The sequence below is a fragment of the Mesocricetus auratus genome, unplaced genomic scaffold (assembly GCF_017639785.1).
Source record: "Mesocricetus auratus isolate SY011 unplaced genomic scaffold, BCM_Maur_2.0 Super-Scaffold_100006, whole genome shotgun sequence".
Taxonomy (NCBI): Eukaryota; Metazoa; Chordata; class Mammalia; order Rodentia; family Cricetidae; genus Mesocricetus; species Mesocricetus auratus.
In genome coordinates this window covers 101,057,225-101,080,782 of record NW_024429190.1, presented here as the reverse complement: position 1 = coordinate 101,080,782, position 23,558 = coordinate 101,057,225, and the positions used below count along the sequence as shown (strand labels likewise).

At 51.0% G+C, this 23,558-nt stretch overlaps 1 protein-coding gene across 1 annotated transcript in view; it reads right to left on the bottom strand.

Annotated features, from left to right (window-relative positions):
* The window catches only part of Arhgef3 (Rho guanine nucleotide exchange factor 3), a 273,494-nt gene that overhangs the window by 187,347 nt on the left and 62,589 nt on the right, over nt 1-23,558 (bottom strand). The window lies entirely within an intron of this gene.

Below are 23,558 nucleotides of genomic sequence, written 5' to 3'. Positions count from 1 at the left end.
GGACAAGGCTCTTGCCCTTCTCCAAGTTCCAAGGATTAACCAGGGGGTGCCGCTGACATTTCCACAAGCTGGTCAGCCATGACAGACGTTTCTGGAAAGACAGGCCAGGGGCGGGAGAAACGGTGCTGCAGGATCCAAGGCCAGGGCCACAGCGACCTTGGGCGACTTCCCCGCCTGCTCCCAACCTTCAGTCTGACACGGAAAAGGGTAAGACTTCACCCTCACAGGGAGGCTCTGAGGAGCGGAGGAATAATCGTCATGGCGATTTATCATTATTATTATTATTATTATTATTATTATTATTATTATGGCTCCCACCAAAGACCTGCGCCGTCCGCGGCACGCCGGGCACTACGTTAGGGCTGGGGATATAACTGAGAGCAAATCGCGGTGCCCGCTCTCTTGGGAGCTCCTGCTGAGAACAGAGCAGGGCCCGGGGGTGGGGGAGGAGACACTAGCTACTATTTCCCGTGGACAGGGCAGGGCAGGCTTCTCTGAGAGGAGCGGTGACTTGCCACAGGCCTTGAAAGAACGGGGAGAAGTCTCCTGAGGCCTGAACATCCAAGGTCCTTGGGCGGTGGGGAAATGTTTGGCACAGCTAATGACATGGAACGGCGAATTGAGGCAGGGAGTGGCCAGAGAGTACGGAGTCACCGGAGCGAGAACCAGGGTCAGAGTTCTACAGGCAAGACCTTGAGATTTTAGCTCCGAGCAGAAGACAAACTGGTCTAAATCGTCAAAGGATGCGGCCCCCGTCCCCCTGTCCCCCCCGTCCCCCCGCCCCCCACGCGCGCAGCGTGAACAGAGCTCCAAGAAACAACGCTGGACAGGAGAAAGGTGGGACAGTCCTTCGATGGCCCCATGAGGAATGGCAGGGACTTGGACCAGTGGTGGCAGAAGGTATGTGTCGGGAGACTGGTGGAATAGAAGAATTAAGGATGTCCCCCGAGTTCTAGACCCAGCTGGGACAGAGGGAAGGCCTGTGGGGAGAATGGAGTTGGGACAGAACCCAAAAGCAGACACGCCACACTTGAACCGGCAGAGGCCTGGGGGGGGAGCTGAGGTTGCACGGGCGCGCACAAGCGGCAGAGAGTGCTCCAACAGTCTGCCTACAAGCACGCCAAGGCGCCTGCCAAGACAAGAAGGCACTCGAGGGAGGGGACACTGTGGGGGGCAAATGGCACATGTCCTTCAAGGAAGTCTGTGGACCACCAGGTGGGGGAACAGAGAGAGGTCCCCAGAGACTTTCCACGAGGATGTTAGTGGGGCTGAGGGCAAGAGCTCCGCCCAATGGGGGGGGCAGATGCGCTATTCGTACAGAGTGAGAGTTGACAGAGATCCCAACTACCTGCCAGTCCAGTGAAGTCTTGAAACCATGACCTCCCTGAAGCGGGCATATTGTCTGTCATTTTACAGTCCACTTGGAGAAGGCCACGGCAAATCAAGGACTTTCCTGAATGTTCCTGGACAGCCCAGGTTAACGGGGCCCCCACTCTGGGGAAGATGATGAGAAGCGGTGTAGCCGAAGTGCCCCGCCTCTCCTGTGACCACAGGGCACTTGCTCGGCACACACAATACACCAAGCAATAGGTGTTCTCACCCCTCTGACAGGGCGTGCCCAAACTCCAAACACGGATGCCAACTGTGAGCTGCTGGAATCCATAGAAACCATGGGATTTTTTTTGCTTGCTTGTTTGGTTTTTCGGGACAGGGTTTCTCTGTGGCTTTGGAGAGCTCTTGTAGACCAGGCTGGCCTCGAACTCACAGAGATCCACCTGCCTCTGTCTCCTGAGTGCTGGGATTAAAGGCGTGCACTACCACTGTGAGATATTTTAAGGGGTGTTTTGTAACACTGTTAGAGGTTCTTTGAAAATTTGGTGTTGGAAGCATTTTCTTTTTTATATCCAGAGGCTATGAATGGTGATTCTGAAGCACTGGAGGGCACTTTTAGAAGCCAAGGGAGGGATCTCCCTCCGTCACCCCAACTGTACCCTTCTGAAGGGCAGCACGCTTGCAGTGTGAAAGGTTTCCTTGTATCCTACGGAAATCCACATCCCGAGCGTGCAGGTCACAGCCCGGCAGATCAGCTTCACACCCCTCCCGAAGGAAGCATTAGTTTTCTACTCTATAAGCACAGGCTGTTATCTTTCTCCTTATTTCCTGGGTGTGTGTTTTCCTAACCATGCTCAGACTCTACCTTCCCATGAGCCCCCTAGAGTGCTGCCCCCACCCTGTGTGGAGTAAGACACCAGAGCACCCTGCTCCGGAGGAAAACCCTGGATGTGGTCACGGGCACCCCATCCTTGCCAGCACTGGCCTTCAGCGCGTACACACGGAACTCCTCAGTCGCTCTATTAGAGACCGTTGTTAAGGTCTCCTTTTAGCAAGCCAACATTCCTAGAGTACCCACTGTGTGCCAGGTACTGTCCTACCGGCCTATTAAACATTAACTCGTTCTGCTTTCCAAGCAATTTTATGAGTAGATGCTGTTGTTAACCCTACTTCACAAACGAAGAAACCAAGGCTTTAACAGGTTAAACGATTTGCCCCAAAGCACAAAGCTAATTTGATGGCAAAGCTGGGATTTGAACCTTAGCGGTTCTCGCTCCAAGGTGCACAGAAGAAACACACAATAAAACCACTGCGGAAAGAATAAATACTGTGAAAACATTACCAAAATCGATTCACAGATTGGCTGTGATCTCCACCCAAATCCCAATAGCGTTCCTTTATCAAACTAGAAAAACAAAAACAAAACCCCTAAAGTTCACACAGAAGCACAGAGACCCCCCCCAACTGGCCAATGCCAACCTTAGCAGACATAATGGCATTGGAAGTTTCACAGTGTCCAACCTCAAATTATACTATAGAGCCGTGGTGAGGAAAACAGCATGGTATCGTCACAAAATGGAACACAAGAGCCAGAGATGAACTCACACAGTTACCGAGGCATAATGTAAAATCATATAACATCTATTTATCTGGGAGCTGTGCCTGTGGAGTTGGCTCTCTCCTTCCTCTCTGTGGCTTCGAGCACTGAGCTAAGGCCCAGGCCTTCACAGAAAACCCCTTCACCTGCCGGCATCTTGCTGGCCCCAAGATGGCCTTCAAGATAGAAGCACAGGCCAGAACTTTCTGAAAGGGACTCTGGTAGCACAGGAAACAATCCCAAGAGCGGTTCAGTGCTGAAGAGCACTTGCTGCCCTGCAGACTCGATGGGTTTGGTTCCCAGTGCTCACAGGGTAACTCACAATTGCCTGTGTCTCCAGCTCCAGGGGATCCAAAGCCCTCTTCTGTGCCAGGCACACACACAGTACACATACACACATGCAAGCACTCAAACATGCATGTAAAGTAAAAGCATCTTTAAAACATTGAAAACGGGGACTACATAAAACATGAAAGATCAGCAAGGGACAATCTCTGAGAGAAGAGTCCATCTTCAGAGGGGGCACCGGCAAGTACCCACAGAAGTGCAACACCCAGGGCACACAGAACTGAAAATAAACACACACACACTCTCTCTCTCTCTCATCCAGTGAGGAAATGGCTGATTAAGTAAACCATCCTCAGAGAAATCAATTAAATCTGCCTTGAGATGTCATCTACCCTAGTCAGAATGGCTGTCATCCCAGGAAAACAATGGAGCCAGGTGTGGGGATACACAACTTTAATCCTAGGGCTTGGAAGGCAGAAGTCAGGAGATGTCTGAGTTCAAGGCCAGTCCAGTCGGTATAGAGAGCTTCAGGCTAGGCTGTGCTAAACAGTGAGACACTGTCTCAAAACACATACACACACACACACACACACACACACACACACACACTCTCTCTCTCTCTCTGTCTCTCTGTCTCTCTCTCTCTGTGTCTCTCTCTCTCTCTGTTTCTCTCTGTCTCTGTCTCTCTCTCGCACACCCACACACGCACTCACACGCGCACACAGAAAACAGAGGAGAGCTGGGGGACGGCCCAATCTGCAAAGTGCGTGCTGTGCCAGTGTGAGGACCTGAGCTCACAGCACCAGACCCATGCAAACAGCCAGACGTGGAGGTGCACTCCCGTAACCCCAGCACCAGGAAGGCAGAGAGGTGGGCGGACACGCAAAGGCACACACAGGGATCTCAGGTTAGCCTGAAATTGACGTACTCCTGCCTTAGCCAGGTCCCGAGTGCTGAGGACGTGTGCCACCAGGCCCAGCCATTCTTTCTCATCTACCAGGGCTGGGGACAAATTCCAGAGCCTCATGCATTCTAGGCAAGTGTCCACCACTGACCCACATTTCCAGTCCTTTAAAAACCTCCATGGCTGACTTTTCTGAATATTTTAAAGGAATTTAGAGCAAGTAATTCTTAAAAAGGTTTTTTTAATTACCATGAAGGGCTGAAGTGATGACTCAGCAGTTAAGAGCATTTAAGCACACATTTGTCAGATGGCTCATAACTGCCTGTAACTCCAGCTCCAGGGATCTGATGGCCTCATTTGACCTCCATGGGCAAGCAAGCATGTGTGCAGGCACACACACACACACACACACACACACACACACACACACACACACATACATACCTATAAATAAGAAAATAAATCTTACAAATCACTATGAATAAAAAACTATCTTTCTGATCTTTGTGCACAAATAATATAAGGGAAAAAGTAAACCTGTCAAACTGTATCTGAGTCATAAGCAAACAGAAAGGAGATCTGTTCAACAGTCTCTAGGACCCCAACCCTTTTCCAGTTCCTATGCACCACCTGTAAGGAGTCTTTGTTGTTATCTGAATTTCATCCGGGGAGGGAGGAGCAGAAGAAAGTCTTCATATCTTAATCAATCTGTGTTGACCTGCAGCTAATAAATCAGCAGGTAGGTGGCCCAGCATGTCTAAGACCAAAATCCTAAAACCCAGTCCATAGAATGGGCCTTCCTAATTAACACTCTCTTGCTCCGAGCAGCTAAGACACCACAAATTCTCAAATTAGCCAGCATCATGTGAAGTAGTTTATTGACTCTGACAGAGACCCACCACAGTCTCCAGGGTAATTAGAAGCTCCATAAAGGCTGTTCTTGGCAGTGGCTGGGGCCACACATAAAAACCTGTTTATTCCCAAACTGTCAGTTGAAATACAGTGGTGGAGCCTAGCCCGAGGGCAGGCTTGCCAGAGCACATGACCAGGAAAGGGAGGGCAATGCCAAGCTCACCAACAGTGGGGAGATCTAGGCACTGTGGCAAACAGCAGGTCATCCCCAAGGCCTGGTCAACCTCTCAGGCAGCCGGAAAGACGGAGCGGGTATGAAGGGGGAGGGGGTATGAGCTGGAGAGTAACAGCATTTTCATGGCATTAATACTGTTTGTGTGACGTGGCCAGAGGTTGACATCAGGACATCTTCCTTGATCACCCCAGGTTCCAGCACTAACCCTGGAACGCATCTTAGGCTAGGTGGCCAGTGAGGTCAAGGTAGGTGCCCATTGCTGCCCCTCCCTCTTACTGGGGCTACAGGCACACGCCACCCCACTGCCCCCGGTCGCTACATGGGTACCCACGCTTGCACAGCAAGCACTTTATCCACTGAGAGCCACCCACCGACCCAGCCCTGGTGGTGTTCTTTTTGTGCTAATCAACTCCCTAGATCTGCACAGGCTCCTCTAGTATAGGGTGATAACAGTGGGCAGGTAGGTAGGTACTGGGGTCAGACTTCGAAACACCCACAAGCAGGCAGCCCAACTTATGGGCATCTGAGCTTAACGAAGTTTCATAAGATTCCCCCCCCCCCCTGGACCCTTAATGTACCAGGTACACCAATCATGTGTCACTCACCAAACGTTTCCAGCAAGCACAGCCTGTCTGAATGCACAGGGCAACGCAAGGCCATTCTCCTGGGCATTTCACCACCTTCCAGCTGGGAGAGCAGAGCCAATGCTTGCATCCGTGTTACTATAGCTGCCACCATGGCAACCTCCCCTCCGTACCCAAGCAGATGCTCCTCTCAGGCCCTCTGGGGCACAGCTTGAGCCAGGGGCACAGCCAGCACTTACAAGTTCACCTCATCTTCACCTGGCCCCCAACTTGCTCACACTTTTATAAGACTGTCCCCTGGATGCATCTGGACCACAGAGAATAACGAGGTCTGCAGAGAAGGTAGCCGATGCCCTCTCCCACAGCCCAGCCTGACTGTGGCAAAGGACAAGGACCCTCTCAGGAGAGAGACAGAGCACAGATTTGCAAGAGGACAGCTGGGCACAGGGAGTTGTCAGTGTGGAACCCAAATCTTGTGGAGTTACATGGATATCTGAATAGATTTTTTTTTGAGATTGTCTGCCCTCAAATCCAGACAATCTTCAGGCCTCCACCTCTTAGGTAGCTGGGATTACAGGGACATCCCTAGCTCAGATAGCCATATCAAAATAAAACTGTTGCTTTTACCAGTCAAAAATACTCCTAAACAAAACACCTGTTAGGATACTAGCGGCATGAATGAGCTTCCAGAATTCCTTAAGGTTAAAGGAGAAACAATAAAATTGTTCTTAAAAAGCAGGGCATTGGTGGCACACGCCTTTAATCCCAGCACTCGGGAGGCAGAGGCAGGCAGAATCTCTGTGAGTTTGAGACCAGCCTGGTCTACACAGCGAGTTCCAGGATAGCCTCCAAAACAATACAGGGAAACTCTGTCTCAAAAAAAACCAAAACAACCCCCCCAAAAATTCTTAAAAAGCTAATTCCCCAGTGGTGACTTCCCAGAGTTAAGACTAACCCCACACTTACCATGCTACACAGTCCCTGAACCATACTCCCTGTTATAGATTCCCTGAATCTGAAACTTTAGACTCACATGATCACAGACATAAACAACTCAGGTGGCTCCTCCCATGTGACTCCACAGCATGGCTCTCAACCTGTGGGTCACGACCTCGTTGGGGTTGCCTAGGCTATTGGAAAACATAGATATTTACTTTACGCTCCCTAACAGTAGCAAAACCACAGTTGTGAACTAGCAATGAAAATAATCTTATGGTTGGGGTCACCACAACATGAGAACAACATTGAAGAATTGCAGGGTAAGGAAGGCTGAGGCCCAGCGTCCTGACAGATCACACAACCCTGCCAGGCTCCTCGTCCAATCAGCCACCCTGAGAACTCCTGCCCTCTGCAGTCTGACCCTGGAAAGCTAACCCAACCTGTGGCTGACTGCCTGTAGCTGCCACTTCTTCCTGTAGTGGGGGGCTGGTGTGGTTTTCCTAGCTCTGGTATTACTCACTCACTCCCTGGTCTTCCACCAGACAGGTAGATATTTGTCCCTCAAGGCTCTGACAAACAGAAAGAACCAGTAAATCCCACCATCCCTCCCCGTTTACCAGGAGATACAAGGGCATGGGTCTGTTGAGACAGAACCACGAAACAGAAACCTCTGGGTCACGTCCAGCATCTTGCAAACGTGCTAGCATCCACACGCTGTTTCTCTGCACAGTTGTTGACAACCCCTTGATGTCTCAATGATGGCACACTTACGAGTACCTTGAGAGGTGAGCCAAGGCAAGTCTTCCTCAACAAGTCACCTTGGTCTTTGGGGTGTTCCAGTCCCATCACCAGACAGTAACGTTAACGCAGCCCCACAGCCCAACCATACAGGCGTGTGTACCCAAGGGCCACAGCCTTGTAGATGCAGCAAAGCCACCCCTACTCCCCAGTGCAACCCCAGCTGGTCACCAACACCAAAAACTAGCTTGTATTTCAGCAGGACCCAGAACCCTGAACTTCAAGCTGGGGATTTAGTAAAACCATGCCTGTTTTCAGGTATTGATACAAAATAACTCAAACCGAGCTGGAAGGACCCTGGGTGAACAAGGGAGTCAGCATCACCCTCAGAGGCTGCCACACTGAGCACTGAGGTCGCGGTGGCAGGCTGGGACCCTTGAGGGGACCCCGCTTCCCTGGCAGTTGTTGCAAGGGTGGTCACCAGCTGCTTCCCCTTCCCAGCACATTCCTCTGCTGCAGAGTGACCTTTCCCCTGCTCTCAAGGATTCAAGAAGGGCCAACTGCAAGCTCCACAGCACACGAGCAGGTGACCCTGCCGCGCCAAAGGCAACCGCATTTCTAGAATTAAAGAAAAAGACAGACTGTCCTTCTGACGTGTGGTCGAGCTGACAGGCAAAAACTCAGTGCTGTTGGGACTATTTTATGTAGAACGTCCACCACAGAAGGAAGCCAGTCTGGAAGGATGAAAGGGAAAAAAATTCCTGCTAACACAGAAATACCTGTGTGCCGCCATTCCCAAAGGCACTGCGGTCATCAGTGACATAAAAGCAAGCCTTTTGTTAAAAGTAACTTAGGCAAATGAGCAGTCTGCAGCACCTGGAACCCCCAAAAAATTACTTTTCTTTGTACAAGAAGTCTTGTTAAGAAAGGCAAGTGATCCCTACAGAATGGGAAAAGATCTTCACCAACCCCACATCTGACAGAGGGCTGATCTCCAAAATATACAAAGAGCTCAAGAAACTAGACATCAAACCATCAACTAATCCAGTTTAAAAATGGGGTACAGATCTAAATAGAGAATTCTCAACAGAACAATCACAAGTGGTGGAGAGACACCTAAGGAAATGCTCAATCAGCATCCTTAGTCATCAGGGAAATGCAAATCAAAACCACTGAGATCCCATCTGCAATCTCCCCAAAACTCACAGACTGTTTTCAGGTGACTACCCCAGACCTTGCTCACAGTGCGCAAGGGTCTCCCGACTTTACTCCCTCGGGGGTTGTGTCGTTGTCCATCGCCCTGTCTCTGCGGTCCAGCTCAGTCCCTGACATGCAGTATGAAGCTGGTGAGCGACTGAATGTGTGAATGGACAGAGGTGGGGGCCGGCTGGCGTTTTTGTCAACTAGACACAAGCTAGAATCATTTGGGAAAGAGAAACCTCAATTGAGAAAATGCCCACCCCCCCCCCACCGCCAGATTGTCTGTGGACATTCTCTTGAAATTACTGTCCTAGATCCCAGATCCTCACAAGAGATGCCCTCTAATTAGTGGCAGAAGGATGGGAGGGGACAGAGAGAAGGAGGGACAAGCCCCCTGAAGGGACACTGCTAATTTGTGGGTGTCATAGGGAACAGTCCTATTAAAATAACTAAAACCAAAAGGTAGGGTAGGGGCTGGAGACATGGCTCGGCTGTTAAGAGCACTGACTGCTCCTCCAGAGGACCCGGGTTCAATTCCTAGCACCCACATGGCAGCTCACAACTGTCTGTAACTCAGGATCTGACACCTTCACACCAATGCACATAAAATAAGAATTTTAAATAAAATAAAACGTAGGTTATAAACCAGCATTGGACTGCACCCTTGCAATCCCAGCTCTTGGGAGGCAAAGGCATGAAGATCATTCTCAGCTACACAGTACGTTCAAGGCCAGTGTAGAACACATGAAGCCTTCTCTCAAAAAAAGCGGGGGGACAAACAGCAGGGCATAATGCTACACAATGAATCAACTCGGGTTATGGTTCGTTTGTTTTTTTTTAATTTGAGGTAAATACTGTAGTATTGATGATGGTAGAATTTTAATTCCTTGTACGTTTTCCAAAACAACTGTTAGTGCATTCCACGAAGCTCATCCAGCTGCCAGCAACTATAGCCAAGTGGATATACTCTCCACCCAGACTTTTACAGGCTTTGAAATGCCAGGGACCTATATGGAAAGGATAGTATTTTGGATCAGTCTGACTCTCAGAATAAGATCGATATCGAAACACCCTCTTCTGGTCTTGGGCAGTGGAGCCACCCCTCCAGGGCGCTCGATGGCCAAATGAGGACTGACCCTCCCCCCATTACACACACCTGCTGCTGCTAGCCTGAGGAGTGTCAACACACCCTTCCCATCCCAGAAACCCGGACTGTTACAGGAAGTGTGTGTGTGCTTGTGTGTGAGATACATGTGTATATGTTATACATACATATTATGTATATATGCATTATACATGCATGTGTATGTGTATGCATACATATGCATATTTTCCGAGAGAGAAGGGTTTTTCTCAGCCCTGGCCTGTGAAATTTTCCAAAGGGAAATAAGAAGCCTGGAGAGCCCTCCCAAATGAACACATGGTTTTAAACGAGAGTGGGCATGCACTACCATTTACTTACATTTATTTTTTCCAAAGATTTATTTTTATGTGTGTGGGTGCTTTGCCTGCATGTATCTATGCGCACCACCCACGGTGGCCAGAAGAGGGCGTGAGACCCACTAGAACTGGAGTCACACTCTTGTGAGTTGCTGTTTGGAAGAGAGCGCTTGACCACTGCGCTCAACTCTCCAGGCTTGGGCTTTGTTCTTATCGGTTTGGTTTGTTTGTTTGTTTGCTGGGAGGCATAGTTCTCTTGTATCCCATGCTGCCCTGACTTCTGATCTTTTCCTCCACTTCCTCAGGCAAGCACCGCTGCACCCCACTTAGACGTAAGCTTGAGGAAGCGAGGTACTAGCTTAGCTGTGAGGCGGCCTGGATAGCACAGGATGCCTGCAGCTGGCTGCCCAGCGGCGTCCTTGAATCTGCTGCCCTTTGCTGGGTCTCTGTCACCTTGGCTAGGCTTGTGGGTGGGCAGCAGAACGCAGAGTCAGCAACGTGGGAAAGATGGAAGAGAAAAGCGGGGTTCTGAGAAGGAAAACAGAGCCTGGGTCTCTGGCGACCTCCAGTGATGCGACCACGCCCACTCCATACACATTTGTCTGCCTGGCATCTCCCACGGGCCTGGCTGGCGTGAGTGGGCCACACACACTCAGGTGTTAATGAACACTCCTGTCCTTAGCCAAGGGAGGTCTTGGGGACTTCCAGCTGGAGAGGCCACTCGCGTGCTGCTGGGCTGGCTAGCTCCCTGGGAAGGCTTTGTTCAGGGAACAGGACTGAGACAAACCTCTGAAGTTGATTCTGAACCATCTACCCCCCACCCCCAGGCTGCTCAGGGAAGCATCGTCCATCAAGAACCTCAAAGTTACAGATGCCCAAGGCTCTGCTGGGGGCAACTTATCTGCAGACTGAACATTTCAGTCTAAGGGGGAATGAGTAGGGGTTGCTGGTAAGAAAGACAGACAGACAGACACCCATCTGCACCTCCACACAGGTGCGTCTGTGTTTCCAGCACCTTCTAACTCCAGAAACAGGTCAGGAAGTAAGGGTGGAGACCAGAGGACGCCAGCCTGGGCTCTGCACAGCCCTCACCTTCAGAGGCCTCCAAGTACCCAAAGCCAAACTCAACCACTTAAACGAGCTGTATCCCTGATTCCAACCTCTTAGCTGAGAGGACTGCCCCTCCCCACTGGGAGCCCCTCTCCTCCCTAGCACCTCTCACTCAATACTCCCCGAGTCCCCACTCAGGGCAGCACCCCAGGAGCTCCTCCCTAGCTCCACTACGGCACCGCGGCTGAGGGAGCCTTCTCCCATCCGCTACAACGGTGGTTCTCTACCTTACTAACGCTGGGGCCTTTATAACGCAGTCACTGGTGTTCTGGTGGCCCCAATCAGAAAATTATTTTCGTTTGCTACTTCATAACTGTAATTTTGCTACTGCTATGAGTTGTAATATAACATGTGTGTTTACTGGCGGCCTTAGGTGACCTGTGAAAGGGTCAGGGGCGTTGGCCGCTCTAGTTAGTGAATTGCAGAGGGTGAAGCCAGCTACACCAGCTCCTCATGTGGCACCAGGGGCAAGAGGGGTAAGAGGACATACAGGAAGTGGTATCCCCTCAGGACCTAGCCTCAGTTTCCACATTTGTGAAACGGGAGTTAGGCGTGAACCACTGGCAGATGACAATGACATTTCTTTCTTCCTTGCTGGGAGCCTGGATTGAATTTCATTTCATCAATTAACCTGATTTTTTTTTTCTCCTGGTGTGTGTTTTGAGACAGGGCCTTACTCTTTAGCCAAGATAGCCACAGACCCCTGGTAATCCTGAATATCAGCCCCTAAAGTGTTTTCTTCCTTAAGAGGCGGGGTCTCCTGCAGCCTGGGCTGACTTCAAACTCACTAAGCAGCCAAGGATGGTTTTAAATCTTTGATCCTCCCACTAGGATTACAGACAGGAGGGGCACAGGCACGCCCACTTTTTATGCAGGGCTGGATACAAGTCAGGCCTGTGGGCATGCTACAGGCCCAGCTCTTAATTTGCTTTTTACAATACACTGCTGTGCTCAGTGAAATTCACTCTTTGGGTGTAAAAGCGTTGATATAGCTTGTAGGCACATGCCTGCCACGACAATGGAACCCCCCCACCCCACCCCAAGCCCCCTCCTCAGCCCAGTGCCTGGCAACTGTTAGTTTCCTACTTCTGTCCTTTTGACTTTTCCAGAACGTCACATACGTGGAATTCCGCAGCGCCCAGCCTTCCACATTTGACTGGCTTGCTTCACGTGACAGGGCACACTCAGATTCATCCTGACTGCTGCGTGCACCAGAGGTTTGATATTCTCCACTCTTCTCCATAAAGGCAACTTGGTCATCCTGGGGCACGGTCACAGAAAGAACAGCAGACTGACTGCCTTCTACTCCCCAGTGACTTGGTCATGAGCTTCTAGAGACCACGTCTAACCAGGGATGGCCAGTGAAGCAGCAGTTAATTAAGGCTGTCTTCACGGCTAGGTCTGTAATCTGGCCCACGGAGACCCTACAGGCCTCTCCCCACTCAACTGCCTATGGAGCAGCTCCTCTGCAAAATGGCCATCAACACCTCAGCTCCCGCCGAGGATTTGGGCACTTGGGAATGAGCCGGGGCCTTCGTGTGTTACTTATAGAGTCTAAGGGCCCTAGAGGCGGAGGCAGAAAAGGCCAGCAAAATGGTTGGGAACTGCAATTTGTAGCCGAGGTCAAAGTACACTCCCTGACCTGGCTAGGTGACAAAGGCAAGAACCCATGTGACCGAGTGACCAAAGTCACAGCCTTGGGAAGGGATGCAACTGGGGACAATTAGTGAAAAGACATCAAATGGGAAGAAGCATCCTCAGGAGGAGTTGGGCCAAGGCCAGGCCTACTGGAAGCCCATGATGAGAACTGGGGAGAGCTGACAGCCCAGTAGGCAGTGGCAGGGCAGGGCATGGGTGCCAGGGGACAGGGAGGACAGAGTGGACGGAGAAGTGGGGGTCAGAAGAAAGGCTGAGTTCTCATGAGGACTGCAGAAGAAAATGAAAGGAGCAGAAGATGAGCAGAAATCATAAAGATAACAAATGATGACAGACACTGAATCGTCAGCTGTAACGAGAATAACAAAAACCCAGAGACAGACCAGAGAAGCAAAGCAGCCAGCCAGTAGCTCTTACCTCTACCGAGGCTGAAAGGGAGATCCTGTCTTCCCTGTGCCTGGAAACTGAGTCTCGCATGAGACCCTTGGCTTCTTCCTTATAGACCTCTCTAGTGCTGGGATTAAAGGCGTGAGCTCTGTTCTTTTAGCCCTGGGTGGATTTGAACTCACAGAGATCCATCTGCCTCTGTCTCCTGAATCCTGGGATTAAAGGTGTGCGCCACCACTGCCTGGCGTCTATGGCTAACTAGCGTGGTGAACTTTGCATTCTGATCCCCAGGCAAGCTTTATGAGATCATAAACAATATATCACCACACTCAGGGCGAACCAGGTGATGTTTAAGACACTTCAGGTCCCCACCGATGTTATTTTCCTACGCTGCCAAACTACCTGCTAAGTATCTGAGTTTATATCCGTAGCCTGGTGCTGTTCCCAGCCTTGGTCAGAGGTTCTTGTTGCAATGGGGGGGGGGGTCTTTACAGCAGAGATGCATCACTGCCGGGAAAGTGCTGGCTGGAATTCAGTGACTGTGAGTGACTGGCCATACACAGGAGGGACATCTTTATCAATACCCACCCCACCCCCACAAAGTTCAAGGGACATTGCGGAAGAGCGGGCAGAAAGAACCTATGAGATGCTTTGCCTTGTGCGGGCACCGTAAGTGGCCGCTGCCCTTGTGACATCACAGCGCTTATGGTGCCCTCACCAAGTAAAGCCCATCAAAAAATTCCCCCGCACGATAGGGGAGGGGCTCCCAAGACCTCAGCCCTGGCTGAGGAGGTCCTGACGGTCGGTGGCTGCCAGGGAAAGGAGAGCCACTTGCCTTCAGGAGCCACAGACAGGTTCCCTGACCCAGTGCCCATGGGCTCGGGGGTCGCGCTAACTGGACTCGGTGGGCTAGCTAAATAAACGAATGCATTTAGAAGGAGGATATGAGGGAGACGAGACGGGGTCCAGGTGATTATGATTCAGATACACACCGGGTAACGGCGTGGCAGCCCTAGGCACCTTCTGCGAGCATCACCATCCCCCCCCGCCACCGTCGGCAGATGAAGAAGCCGGAGCACAGGGAGTAATGAGTGGGCATGGGGGCGGGGGAGGGCGAAACAGCCGAGCCCGGACTCCCACGCCCAGTGCTCCAGCGAGCGGCAGACACCGTGAGGCTTGGTGGGAGAGCCAAGAACGGGAAGACGGTGTTTGACCACCGGGGAAGTACCTGGTGGGTGCGAGGGAAGGGGCCGGGAGAGGGGGGACTGTAGGTGGTGCCCCGGGGCATACCCACCACACTGCTCACGGTTCTCCTCTTCAGCTATAGAGCTCCCGTTACAGGCGGGAATAGGCAACGCAGCGTTGGGGATCATGTCTAGATTGTTTGTCCCAGATGAGTAAGAATGCCTGGAGCAAGTGTGTCTCAGCGCTCCCCATTGCCCGGGGCTGTCCAAGGGCTACGAAGCCTGCGCTTCCAAGAGCCATGGAGTGGACTCCCGAGACGGCTCAGGGGGCAAAGGTTGCTACACCAGACAACCAGGGCTTGATCCTGTCTCAGTGAGGGTTTCTCTTGCTGTGATGACACACCATGACCAAAGGGTCTGTTTGGCTTCATCACCAGGGGAAGTCGGGAAAGGAACTCAAACAGGGCAGGAGTCTGGAGGCAGGGGCTGAGGCAGAGGCCATGGAGGGACCTGCTCACTGGAGAGTTTCCCATGTCCTGCTCAACCCGCTTTCTTACAGACCCGGGACCACCAGCCCAGGATGGTGCCACCCACAGTGGGCTGGGCCTTCCCGCATTGATTGAGAAAACGCCTTACAGCTGAATCTCAAGAAAGCTTTTCCTCAACTGAGGCTCCTCCCTCTCTGGTGACTCCAGCTTGCGTCAAGTGGACCCACAAAGCCAGCCAGTACAAACCCCCAGGATCCACATGTTAGCAGGCGGAAACTAACATCTGCAGCTTGTCCCCCGACCTCCACACATGCTCCCCGTGAATGTAACTTTTTTTAAAAAAAGTTTTAGCAGGATGTTGGTGGCGCACGCCTTTAATCCCAGCACTCGGGAGGCAGAGGCAGGTGGATCTCTGTGAGTTTGAGGCCAGCCTGGTCTACAAGAGCTAGTTCCAGGACAGCCTCCAAAGCCACAGAGAAACCCTGTCTCGAAAAACCAAAAAAAAAAAAAAGTTTTAAGTACCTAAAATAATGTCCAGTATGCATGAGACACAATAGATATTAACCATAAAAATTATTCATAGCACCGATAGGATGGGGAGATAATCCACTAGATGGAATTAAAATGTCCCCTTGGAGAGAACAGTGCCCTAATGTCCTAATGTTGTTCTGGAACCCTAGGCACACGAATTCTCTAGTTACTGTAACTGCCCTTTTCATTTCTGTACTAAATAAGGGTGGGGGCAGATCCTGGACAGCAGAGGTGTGAGGTTTGGTAGGTCTTCTGGAGTCGGTATCAATTAATTGGTGTTCATATAAGAGCACACACCCATCTGGCCACACCCCTCTGAGCCTTGTGCTCTAAGAAAGAACTTGGAGAAGGCACTGTCTTTGAGATGTTTCCGGTGTCATGCTAATAACAAAGTCACTGAGGTTCTAATGGGGAAAGCCCTCCTGAAGAACACAATGTTGCATTAGAAATAGCTGAAAGTGAATCTTTTCCTGAGCTGAGGGCTAGCTTGAGGGCTCCCTACCTCTACAGGGACATGAAGAAAGCCACCCTGACTGTGAGTGCACAGTGCCCTCTGGTGGCCAGCATCAGAAAGGCAGTAGAGGAGCCTCTGCAGGGTCTCAAACACCACCTTCAGATTCCCAGTGTTCCCCGTCCCATTTTGTGTTGCTGGTGATCAAACCCGGTGCCTTGTACACGGTAAGCAAATGCATTGTCACTGGGACACACCCGGCCCCTTTCAAATATTGGAATTGAGAGCTGGCAAGACAGACAAGTGGGTAGACACTTCCTGCCAATCCCAGGACACACATGGTACAAAGAAAGAAGTGACTCTAATGTACACACACACACACACTCACACACACACTCTCATAATACACACACATACACACCCACACACACACGTGCACACTCATATACACTCACACTCATACACATACAGTCTCACACTCACACACTCATACACACATGCACACACTCTCACACATACACACACATACTCACACACATACACAGTCTTACACATGCACACTCACACATGCACACTCACACACACTCATACACACAATCACACCCCACTCACACACACAAACACACACACAATTTAAGTTTTAGAAAATCAAGTAAGCAAAATAAGATAGAAATTGAAAATTAAAGGCTTCATTTCCTAATATTAGAGCTGACAGGAAAAAGGTCACATTTGGCCTTTCCTTGCTTTGGGGGTTTTGTTGTTGTTTTCTGGTATTCTTGAAAGTCATCTACAGCTGCCCCTGTGGACGCTGAAGCACGAGCCACCTCAAAGGATGTGGGCCATGGGCCCTCCACGTGTCCACGAGGTGTCCCATCGCTTCTTAAGAGACTGTCCCCACGACCACTAGACCCCAAACTTTACAAACCACAGCCCGAGTCCCTCCTACTACTTCCTTCCAGAAATCCCCAGCAGGTCTGGACCAGGGACAGTGGCATCCTAGTGGTTGAGAGGATAAGTTCAGTTGGGGTCAGACTCAGTAGACACTAGCTGGCTGTTCTGGAGTCTTCCAGTGTCCTGCTGTTCCCACCTGAATATCAGAACACAGTGTGCATGCCCCCTGGCCAGCTTCTTCCCCCTGGTGTACAGCCTGAACTCATCACAGCTTCCACGGTGTTAACTGGGGGGTGGAGGGCTTCTAGCAGGGGTCCAGGGAAGGTGGGGTGGCAAAGGAGTCCAATGGGCAGAACAGACAGGAAGCGGGTTTGGGTGGAGTAGGGTGCAGGCTGCAGGCAGCTCAGGAACCGGAGCCGAGGACTGCAGCTGGGCATAAAAGAGTCTTTGGTTACTGTCAGAGAACTTTCGCTGTTGATCCCAGGGCTCTGGCATTTGCTTAGCGCCTCAGCATCGTAGATAAGGAAACCAGGGCCGAGAGGGCCTGTACCTGGCTAAGGGTCCCTCAGCTCACTGAGTCCCCAGGGTTGGCTGACTCCACAGCCCTGCTCTGGGATGCTCAGGGTGCATGGAGGATGCCGTCAAGCGGACAAATGAGGGTGAGATGGCCCTGGAGACCAGCTCACATGACAGGGCAATGTGTAGGCAATGCCAGAAATAGTAGTTCCTTCCCTTCCCCGCTCGTTGCCCCAATCACTGAGTTTCCCCTCACTCTTAAGGCCCACTTCCGGCTTGATAACCCTACTCCTATTGCTGCTGGATTTCCACAGCCCTTCTGCACAGACAGTCCCGACCCCAAATCCACCGATGTGACGGCTGCGCCTGCACTTCTTCGGAGAAGGCTTTTCCTGGATCTCCATCAGTACCCGGGGGTCCAGCCCTCTCTCCACCCCCAGAAGAAATAGTCTCTGGCCCCAACTTTGTGCCAGGCACCATACTGGGCACTCAGGATACAATGACGCTTAGAGAACTGTCCAAAGCTAGAAGCTAAAGCAGAACTTGTCCTCTACGGTGTGAACCAGCTTACGGGCAAGGCAACCGTGGTGGTTAGCATGCCAACTTGTAGAGTCACCTGGGAAGACGGTCTCAATGAAAGACCTAGATGAGGCTGGCCTATGGGCATGCCTGTGGGAGATTATCCTGATCGTGTTAACATAGATGGGATGACCTGCCCACTGGGGGTGGTGCCATTCCCTAGGTGGGGAATTTGTGAATGATGTAAGAATGGAGAAATCGAGGCCAGCCTGGTCTACAAGAGCTAGTTCCAGGACAGTCTCCAAAGCCACAGAGAAACCCTGTCTCCAAAAACAAAACAAAAAGGGGGGAGGGGGTGAAGCTGAGCGTGTATGCACTAACTCACCGCTCTCCCTTTCTGATGGGGGACAGAACACGACCAGCTGTTTCAAGTAGCTGCCACTCTGAGTGCCCCACAGTCATGGCCTGTAGCTTAGAACTGGGAGCCAAACAAACCCTTCCTCCCTGCAAGGTGCCGTTGTCAGGGCGTTATCACAGCAACAGGAAACAACACTGAGACTAACTTTGCTTGATTTATTATTTGCCTTTCGTTTGGCCCCAGATTCTGCACGGTCAGGCTATCAACTTACAAAACACAGCAAAATAACTTTTCAGACATAGTGTCAAAGGCTAGTTTTATTGTCCTATATGACAGGAACATGCTGTATGTGCAAGTCTGGATTTAACCCAGCCTTCCTGTCTCTGTAGCATCTTCCATGATTATATATATGCATATCTTACATCCGCATACAAACATACATAGGTATTTTTGTGTGTGTGTGTGCTCCTTGGCAATCCTTAAAATAAATTCTCATCCTCTCCCTGTTACTTCTCTTGCTCAGTTAAATTACATTTTTTACCCAGGTTAAATGTATATATTTGTTCAGAAGCCAGATCAAATAAAATGAATCTTCACATGGCACCATTGAAACAGGCTCCAAAAACTACAGAGAAACCCTGTCTCAAACACCACCACCAACAACAAAAATAGATCATAGGGTGATATAGATGTGTGTTGTTCACAGGTGTCAAGAATGTAGCACTTGCCTGCCTCACAAGGAAGCTGGGCGTGGTGATACAAGCCTTTAATCCCAGCACTAGACCTCTATGAGTTCAAGGCCAGCCTGATTTACATGTCGAGTTCCAGACCAGCCAGGCTAGTGAGACCCTGCCTCAAAAAAGAAAAACAGCAAAGCAGATAGGGCTGGAGAGACGGCTCAAGGCAGATTTAATTGATTTCTCTGAGGATGGTTTACTTAATCAGCCATTTCCTCACTGGATGAGAGAGAGAGAGAGTGTGTGTGTGTTTATTTTCAGTTCTGTGTGCCCTGGGTGTTGCACTTCTGTGGGTACTTGCCGGTGCCCCCTCTGAAGATGGACTCTTCTCTCAGAGATTGCCCCTTGCTGATCTTTCATGTTTTATGTAGTCCCCGTTTTCAATGTTTTAAAGATGCTTTTACTTTACATGCATGTTTGAGTGCTTGCATGTATGTATGTGTACTGTGTGTGTGCCTGGCACAGAAGAGGGCTTTGGATCCCCTGGAGCTGGAGACACAGGCAATTGTGAGTTACCCTGTGAGCACTGGGAACCAAACCCATCAAGTCTGCAGGGCAGCAAGTGCTCTTGAGCACTGAACCGCTCTTGGGATTGTTTCCTGTGCTACCAGAGTCCCTTTCAGAAAGTTCTGGCCTGTGCTTCTATCTTGAAGGCCATCTTGGGATGCCGGAAATTTCTAACACCATCCTCACCCCCAGCCCAGGACCACAGAGGGCAAGAGGAGATACCCGCAAACATGGCTTCCCTCCGGGAACTGACTGGATGGCCCTTACAAGATCAAGCGGTAGGCAATCCCTGAGGCATCTCACCTACAAGACATGCCCTGAGTTTTCCAATCACCAGTTCCCAAGTCGGTATTCAAGGGTCTGCCACCAGGGGGCATGAGAGAGCACAAATTCACGCTATGACTTCTGTTGATCTCAAATTGACACCCTAATAGAGAGAAACTTCTTTTTAGGTTGATTAAACACGAAGGTTTCCTCTTAAAAATTTACATCTCTGAGGCCTCCTTTAGCCCAGGCACTGAGGACCCTTGTTTAAAATGGAAACGGGTTGCACAGACTGGCTAACATTAATTTCCACCAACCTTAACCACATCCCACCCCTGAGGGGAAGCAGTTCTGCAGCTGAGCTGGCAGAGGACAGGGCTCTGGAGAATGAGCCTCCTCCCCCTCCTCCCCCTCCTTCCTCCCCCTCCTTCCTCCCCCTCCTTCCTCCCCCTCCTTCCTCCCCCTCCTCCCCCCCCTCCTCCCCCTCCTCCCTCTCCCCCCTCCTCCCCCGTGGCCCCAGTTTGCAGACCTACCAATAGTTGTGTGGATCATGTGCCCCCATCCCACTGCGGGGCTCCAGCATCCACAGAGACCCTCCCCTACTTCTTACCTAGAGTGGGGGCGTCAGGGGGTGGGGCCTCAGGGAGGCCATCCGGTCACAAGGCAGCTCCCTCTTGAGGCAGATTGTGCCCTTATTAAACAGAGCCTGGAGAGCTCTGTACAGGAAGGCACCATCCAGGACAGCAGTTCTCAACCTCCCTAACGCTGGGACCCTTTAATGCAGTTTGTCATGTTGTGGTGACCCCCCCAACCGTAAAATCGCTTTCCTTGCTACTTCATAACTATGCTGCTGCTGTGAGTTAAAGTATCTGATGTGAAAAGGTCATTTGACCCCAAGGAGCTGTCACCCACAGGCTGAGAACCCCCAATGTAGGAGTCAGGAAGTGAGCGTGACTCTGATGGCAAAAGCCTTTGAAGAAAGCTAACGAGGGTGGAGACGGACGCCGCAGCTTCAGCACTGGAGTCTGGGGATGGAGGACCAAGAGTCTGAGGGCAGCCTGGGCTATCACAGGCAGCCAAAGGTGGGGACAGGCAAGAGGGTCTGCTGTGCAGGCCTGTGAGCGCCTTTACCACAGCCTCAGAGGCCATTGGCTGATCCAACAGAGGCAGCATGGAGGGAAAGGAGATCCAGCCAAAGGAGGAGTGAGGGCTAACACCCCTCCCTACAGCCCCCACACACCACACACATACACACCACACACACCACACACACACCACACACACATACACACACATACATACATCACACACAACACCACACACACACACCACACATACACCACACACACATACACACACACCACACACACACCACACACAAACACCACACACACATACACACACATACATACATCACACACAACACCACACACACACACCACACATACACCACACACACATACACACACACCACACACACACCACACACAAACACCACACAAACATACACACACATACATACATCACACACAACACCACACACACACACCACACATACACCACACACACAACACCACACACACCACACAACATCATATACACACACACCACACATACACACACACAACATCTCACACACACACATATCACACACAGCACATACACCACACACAGCACACACACAACACCACACACACCACACAACATCATATACACACACACCACACATACACACACACAACATCTCACACACACACATATCACACACAGCACATACACCACACACAGCACACACACAACACCATACACACACCACACATACATACACACACACAACACCACACACACACACCACACACAAACCACATACACCACCACACACACACACCACCACACACACACATCACACACACACACACACCCTGCCCAGGTTTATGAGGAAATCAAAGGGTTTTATATTTTCAAGGCCCAAGGTCTCTGAGTTCCAACTTTAAAATTCCTGGGCAACACAGGAGCCTATAAAACATCCATAACATTGCTGGGTGTGGTGACACACACCTGTCAGGTAATAAGACCCGGTCTTTAAAAAAGAACCACAAGAAAAAAGAAAGAAGAGAGGGAGGGGAGGGAGAGGGAGGGGGTGGAGGAGAAGGAAGAAAAGGAAAGGAAAAGAAAAGAAGCTAGGCGATGGTGGCACACACCTTTAATCCCAGCACTCCGGAGGCAGAGGCAGGCGGATCTCTGAGTTCGAGGCCAGCCTGGTCTACACAGCGAGTTCCAGGGCAGCTAGGGCTACACCCAGTGGTCAAGCACTGCTTTCCTGGTCGTGAGCATCCAGAAGCAGCGAGTAAGTTCACATCTAGGGCTCTTAGGAGCCACACCAAGCTGCAGCCTCAGGCTGGTGGCGTTTTCTTGGCTTGGATTTTAGTTCAGAATATTTCGAGGAGTAGCCTGCTTATCTCTCCACACATAGCAGAAACCGCCGTTTGGAAGCCCAGGGGGAACTCCCCCTAGTGTGCAGAGTCCTCCTGGCCTGGGTGGACAGCAGGATGCAGATCCCGCAGCCAACTTTGTGCGTGTTGCTCTAACCCTCACACCGCAGCATGCAGACAGTTCAAGCGCGCGCCTGCAGGAGAAGACCTCGGAACGCCACTGTCAGCCATCCAAGTTCTCATTCACTTCTCACCAAAGCTTCGAACTCATGGGCACACACCACTCCCGCACACTTATCAAATCACTTACTGTAAAAAGCACAGCTACTGGACACCACGTCGTAGGGGTGAGTCCACAAGGCAAGGGGCGTGGACAGCATTGCGGGCTCACCCCTACACCACGTCTGTCCTACTTCACCCCAATAAAAGGCAACTGAGGGGAGAGAGGGTTTGTTTTAGGCCACAGTTCCAGGCCTCAGCATGCTGCACTGGGAAGTCAAGGCGCCAGGGACTTAGCCCAGCTAGTCACATCCCAGAGCAGAGACGAACACTCAGAGCATGTCCACTCGGATCACCTTCTCCACTCTTACACAGGCCAGCCGCCAAGCTGAGGGAATGGAGCACCCACAGTGGGCTTGGGTCCTTCCTTCTCAAGACAATCCCCCATAGGGACGCCCATGACCCAATGTGATCTAGACAATCCCTCACTGAGACGCTTCTCAGGTGATTCGAGATTGTGGTGTGTCAAGGGTTGACAATTAAAAGTAACCCATAACATCATCTCATTCCAAGGACACACCCGGTGATGAGAAGAAAAAAAGCATTTTAAAATACTTTGCATACACGGGGTACTAGAACGAAACCAAGGTCTTAGGCACGTTACATAAGTGTTGTATAATCTATATCTCTAGTCCCTAAACCCAAATTTTTCACTGAAGGGGACGTAATAGCATATAATTATTACAAGGGTAAGACCACTATCTACAGACAGCTTAACCCCAAGTAAGCAACTAGCTGTGTGACCTCAGGTGAATGGCTTAACCACTCTGAGACTTAGCTCCTGTGTCATAAAATACAACTCACGGCACTGTCTGTATCGTGAGGTGGTTCTGAGATGAGAGAGAAGCTGTCACTGACTGGCGCACGGTGAATGTCCAAGAGGTGTCAGCTCCGTGTCTGCAAGTGTTACCACATGCAGAAAAGCGCCCTGCCTACCTTCAGCAATGACTTCTGGAAGCATGGCCTCCACCATGGAACCCACACTGCACACAGCACAGACATACGCATCAGCTCTCGCAGAAACCGGGCCTTCCCCGAGTCCGCACGCACTCACGGCACACGCCCCTTGACCACACTCCTCCCCCATACCCTCCCTCAGTGTGGAGGCCACAGTCCGGACACCCCGCCCCCCCAATGTG